This window comes from Glycine max, chromosome 20 (assembly GCF_000004515.6).
Source record: "Glycine max cultivar Williams 82 chromosome 20, Glycine_max_v4.0, whole genome shotgun sequence".
NCBI lineage: Eukaryota > Viridiplantae > Streptophyta > Magnoliopsida > Fabales > Fabaceae > Glycine > Glycine max.
Genome location: NC_038256.2, coordinates 10016437 through 10022653, shown reverse-complemented (window position 1 = coordinate 10022653; position 6217 = coordinate 10016437).

Below are 6217 nucleotides of genomic sequence, written 5' to 3'. Positions count from 1 at the left end.
CATATAAGACATGATTCTGATTAAGATTTACCTAATAGGAAAATTGGCATGCAAGAATTTATTATTTCTAAAATAAAATTTGTTTGAAAGTGAAAAATATAAATTAAGAGTTAATAATATGAAGAACTTAAAAAAGCAACGACAACGACAACGATTTTGAATACAATACTCATGAAAAGAATATTAATATAGCGATCAATCAGAAAATAAAAGAAATAGTTACATTGGTAACAAAAGCAAAGTATAGAAACAAATATATTACCTTTTGTTGCATGACTTCTTCCTAAAGAAGCAGCCACACTTGTACATCGAAACTGGAAGCGATGAGAACTATTCTTAGGAGATACCACGGCTCTGAGTTCCAACAATCATTTAAGTTCACTTGTCCTCTCATAAGATTTTCACAGGTAGGTGACAATGCATCTTCAAACCAATAGAGAACATATTCATTTCAAGTTACAGGTGTTAAGGAGAGTGTTTTGGACTACCCTCAGTGAAAAATGCACTACGACAATAACATCAAAAGCCTTGTCCTAAGAGGTGAGTTTGACTACATGGAAATTTAAGTATATAGTCCTGAAAATTTACACATGTGCATATAGAATAAAAAAATTGATCGTGCAAATCACTAACATTTGACAATGTTGTATACTTAAATAGTACATCAAATGTTGGGTTGCTTATGCATTTCCGAACATTCTCAACATTACCAAGAATGTCAAAAGGGAAAAGATTAAGCAAGGGTAGGTATTAGAAGGAAACATGCTGGAAATTGTTATCAAATGGCATCATTAATTAAATCCACCCTCACCATCAACATATGATGTAAATTTTATAACACAAGATACATTGACAAAGAATCGATATGGAGACATGTTTAACATCAAAAGAATAGTTCCAATAACAAAGTCACAGATATGGAAATTTACCAAGAAATGATGCAACAGCTTGCCACAAAAGTTAGCAAGAACATCATCACGGATTTTACCAGGGTTCTGGGCTATGGCAGCCAAAGCAGCAAACTACTCAGTCATATTTGTAGCAGTTTTATACTCATGCAGCACAAGCTTGGTGAATTATTGTTCATGGAGGCATCCAAGATAAGATATAAATTAAAAAAGAAAAACATGAGCTTGCTACCATCATGTATAATATATATATATATATATATATATATATATATATATATATATATATATATATGCAACAAAGATGTATATACCAAGAGCAACATTCTTTAGAGCATGTCCAAGTCCAAATTTGAGTGATTGAAGACACATTATTCTAGAAGCCATATCTCATTAGGAAGATATTTGAACACACATAACTCTTAAAAGGAAGCTAAGACAACATACCTTCTAGACTAGGAAGATATTAAAAAAAAACTGCAACATCTAGCACAATTATATTATTAATGAAAAAATGGATGTCCAGCAAAAATGAGATAGAGGAAGAAGTGAAGTTCAATAATGATTTTTTCTTCATGTGATAATGTACCTCTCTTGAAATCGGGCCTTAAACAATTGTTCCACTTAAGGCTCCATCTCTTATCACACCAACTGAGCCGAGCACCAACAACATTGAGAAAGAGTGATAGTAAGTAACAAGGAGTGTTTAATTAGTTCATAGAGCTTCTAACTTCTAAAACAAAAAAAAACAATAATATGAACTTGAGACAACATGAAGGACCCAAAGGAGGAGGTTGTGGAAAGCATAACATAAAATGAAAGGAACCCGTTGCACTAACTGACGACTAATTATTGATGTTGGAAACCTTTCTGATTCCTAAAATAAAATTAAAAAACATCAACAAACTTGGACATTAGAATCACAAAAAGTAAAATTGAAAAGAAAAAAAGGTGAATGATAATCACGACATACCCACAACTTCTTGTTGTTGGACAAAACCCTTTCGATTTCTCATATGAAAAATATCAAGAAATCCATTAAACAAAATGGGGAAATTAAAAAATAATATGAAATACATGTAACAATAAGAAAGGTGAAAATGAAAAATGGATGAGAAAACAAACTTACCAATGGTATCAATGTGGTGGTGAAGGAACTCGTTGTTCAGTAGTGATGATGATGAAGGATGTCACTACCGAGTGGAGACGATGGTGAAGGAAGTTGTTGTTGAGTGGCACTAAAATGGAAATGCAACAAATGAAAATTGGTCACACATAGCTCGAGTTTTCCAACATATAGCATGCACAATGAACATAACTCGGTGACATGAAATCACAGGTCTAGAACCTAGTCAGACATAGCTTGGTCTTTTGAAGTTTGAAAATCAAATTGAAATTAAGTTGGGAAATCTGGAATGAAAAAATAGAGGAAGCAAAGCGCAACATACTAGCTTGGATTTTTGTTATAGCGTCAACAACTGAACAATTTGGGTTGGATTTAAAGGACACTCTTTAAAATTGAAGCAAAATGTTAACTAGTTGACAAGTGCACCAATTTATCTCAAGTAGTAAAGTACTCAAAAGTCTAAGTGTTGAATCCACAGGAACTTTTTATGTACTTAAATTGATGCAAACCCAATTTTTAAGCAGTTAGAAGAAGTGGAAGAGATAAAGAATTATAAGTGTGAAATTGGAAGGTAAAAGTAAAAGAAAAGAAAATAGGAACAATAACAATAATTGAATGCAAAAGATGAATTCATAATGCAAATATGTTGAGGCCTAGAACTACTTGTGATAATGCAATGTTAATGATTTTCTCTATCTAATGTTATCCCAGTTTCCACTCACATCTACTATGACACCCTATCTTTGGTTTCTCGCATGAAGAGTCTAATTTACCTATTTTTCTCTCCCAAATTTCTTTGCAAACATAAAAACAATAAATTGCATTAAGATTAAAGATGCATCAAATAGGCTAAACAAATATCAATCTATTTCTAGCAATGATTTCATTTAGATGCTCTTTCCCCCTACTTAGAAAATAATCATTTTTTAATGCATTATCCTCTAAACACTACATGAACATGGGTGATCAGACCATAATCAATAAACAAATCAGCACATAAAAGAGCAATAGAAACTGGATTGCATTAAATGGATATTAAAAAAGAGTTACATTACAAGAGTTGGTCTGTTCCCAACAATGGGGGTTTAGCCTCTCATTGACATGAGAAGCTTTGCACTTTAGGGGCTAATGTAGATAAAAGAAGGGAAGGGACGGATAGAGGAGAAGAAGGGAAGAATGACTAAGGAAAGAGAGTTCACCTACGAGAGATGCTCAAACTTTGAATGTATTCAATAGAGAGCTCTAAAACTCAATGTCTTTCCCTTCTGCTTCCTTTTATAGGCGTAAGGTATCTTAAAATCCACACGACCTCGTGCTAAGGGCACACACTCCTGGGCCTAAATTCTTTATTATTTCATTACAATGATATTAAATTCATTATTATTTCATTAAAAACTAATAAAGTGAAGAAATTCTAATCATTATTAGCCAAATTTAACTATCAATTAAACTCAAATTTTGCAGTTATCAAAAAACATTTTTTGGAGGTTAAAAACGATCAAAAAATGGTTCATTACATTTTAAATGTTTCCCGTAAGTAATTATTGATAGTAAAAATTTGCTACAAAACTTTTTGGCACAAATCAACTGTTACATAATTGTTTAACCGAAAAAATTGATGGCAAGGATAAAAAAATTAAACAGAAAATTAATTAGAGAACTACGACTGACAAACATTTAATCGAGGGATTAAAAATAAAAAATACTTAAGGATGTAAAATATATTAGCCTTCAATTTATAATCAACATTAGTAAATCTTTATCACTATGAATGAATTCATTGTTTTAAAACCAATTAATAAACCCCTACAACTTCAAAAGCGTGTATTTAAATGATTCGTTTGCACACTTAAACAGGAACTAAATTTAGGGAAAGGATACCTTTTCAATTTAAAACAAAAATTAATATATATATATATATATATATATATATATATATATATATATATATATATATATATAGAAATGTATCAAGAGTGTATAAATTTCATTGGATTTTTTCTTATAATAAATTTTAATGGATTTCATAAGACTTTTTAGAAGAAAATACACATCAAATAATCTCACCAAAATCCTTGAGATTTCACAAGACCTTCTTTCTTCCATTCTTTCTTTTCCTGCAAATTGACGTGCTTTTATTTTCCCATCATACATGATCCCTTGTCTCTTTGTTGAAAACGGTAGACATTAATAACTTTTTTTTACTCTTTTGACCAACGAACAACATGCGTTGAAATATGTGATATGAGAGATTTTTCAAATTCTTTGAATTTATAATTGGGACATCTTGATTTTGTACTTATACATATAATTGAATATGAATATATATGAACATGAGAAATATATAGTTTTAATGAGTGTAAGAAGTTGACTCATGTATAAGTCGATAAATATATAAATGAGGTTAGAAACAACTGTTGGGCATGTTTTATGTATGGTGGGATCGTTAGTATGAGAATGACTACAAATATACACGTTACTAACAGACATTGTGATATATAGTTTTTATACAATTAACATGATTGATGATTAAAGGGGAATGAATCTATTGTGCTTGTAAATATGCTATGAGAAATTGATTTAGGATGATGGGTTTTATTTAAAGTGTTAGGTGAGAAAAATTTATGGATCTTTTATTAATAATTTTTTAATGTTTTCAAAAAATTTATTAAATTCTTTAAAATCTTAAAAATCCATAATATTTTTTTGAAATCTTATGAATTCATATTTTATAAATCCATTAATATCTGAACCGCAAAATCCTAATCATAAAAGTCTTTTTAAAAAAATCTTAAAAGTCATTACATTCTTACAAAGTCTTTTTAAAATCTGTTAAAAAAATTACTAACAAAAGGAATTAGTGTCATAATAAAAGTATTAAACTATGCTAAAAAATATTTTTTAGTGCATGTATTATTATTACTTCTTTTAAATATTGTCAATAGTTGTTAAGAAGATTTTTTTAAGAATTAGATTTTTTTAATATTTAATTTGAGATAAACTATGTTATAAGATAGTGATTAAATAAATTATTAAAGAATAAAATATTAAAATTTATTCATTATTAAAATTTAGTTAGAAAATATAATTAACAAAATTAGAAGAATAAAATAAAATTTGATGAGTTATATTAAAGTGAAACTCAAATAAAAGACTTGTCTAGCCTATAGGGACAGATCTAGAAGTCAATCAAAAGGGGACTGAAATTAATAACAAATATTAAATAAAGTTCAAATTTCTAATTACAATAGACTATATCTTACATGTATTTTACATTTTATTTTTTCTTCATATCATAAAATTAATTAATAACAAAATTTGTAACAAATTTTTTAATAATCCTTCTTTCAATGTATGTAATAATACTATTAGCTAGACGTTCATCTTCCATCATATTTATGAGCTTATTTTTTGCCATCTCCTTAGTTTAAAATGATCTCTTAGTTGTAACAATTGAAACAAGAAGAGTCAATACCAAACGAATTAAACTATCATTGAAAAGATAAGTTAAATTTTTTTTTTCCAGTAATCTTTGACATGGTTCAAAAATTATTGATAGATTTATCAATTTAGAAGAGTTTCAACTTCTAACCTAGGAACTTTGAATGACTACTTGAGAGCATGAGATTGAAGAGTTTCAACTTCATTAATTAGTTTCTGGATCCGTCTATGCTTGTCTCTTAAATTATACATGAATGTAGATTTTCTTGTTCTCTACAATCAATCACAAAATAATAAAAAATGAAAAAAAAATCTAAATTAAACACCATATACATTTTTTGAATGTATATAAAAAGACGATATGTTCTAATTTCTAAACATTAAACATATTCGGGAATATAAAATAAATAATGGGCATAAAAATTAGGAAAAAAAATTACTTTTGCTTTTTTTTCCTTCAAACAACGAGGGTGTGGCAATTAAGAAAAAAATATTACCCAAATAAGGAAAGCAATTGACAAAAAGAAAATTTTGTAGTGTTCTTTGTTATAATTTTTTTTTTGCAAAATTATAGAAGTTAATAATATCTTTTTAAAGTTTATCTAATATTTACTTTTAAAAAAGAAAGATTGACTACAACAAATTCTTGGTATATATCTTTTAAGAATATATATCATTATAATTATAAATTTATAATTAATATTAATCTATTTCTTTTTTTATGTATATTAAAAACATTTGG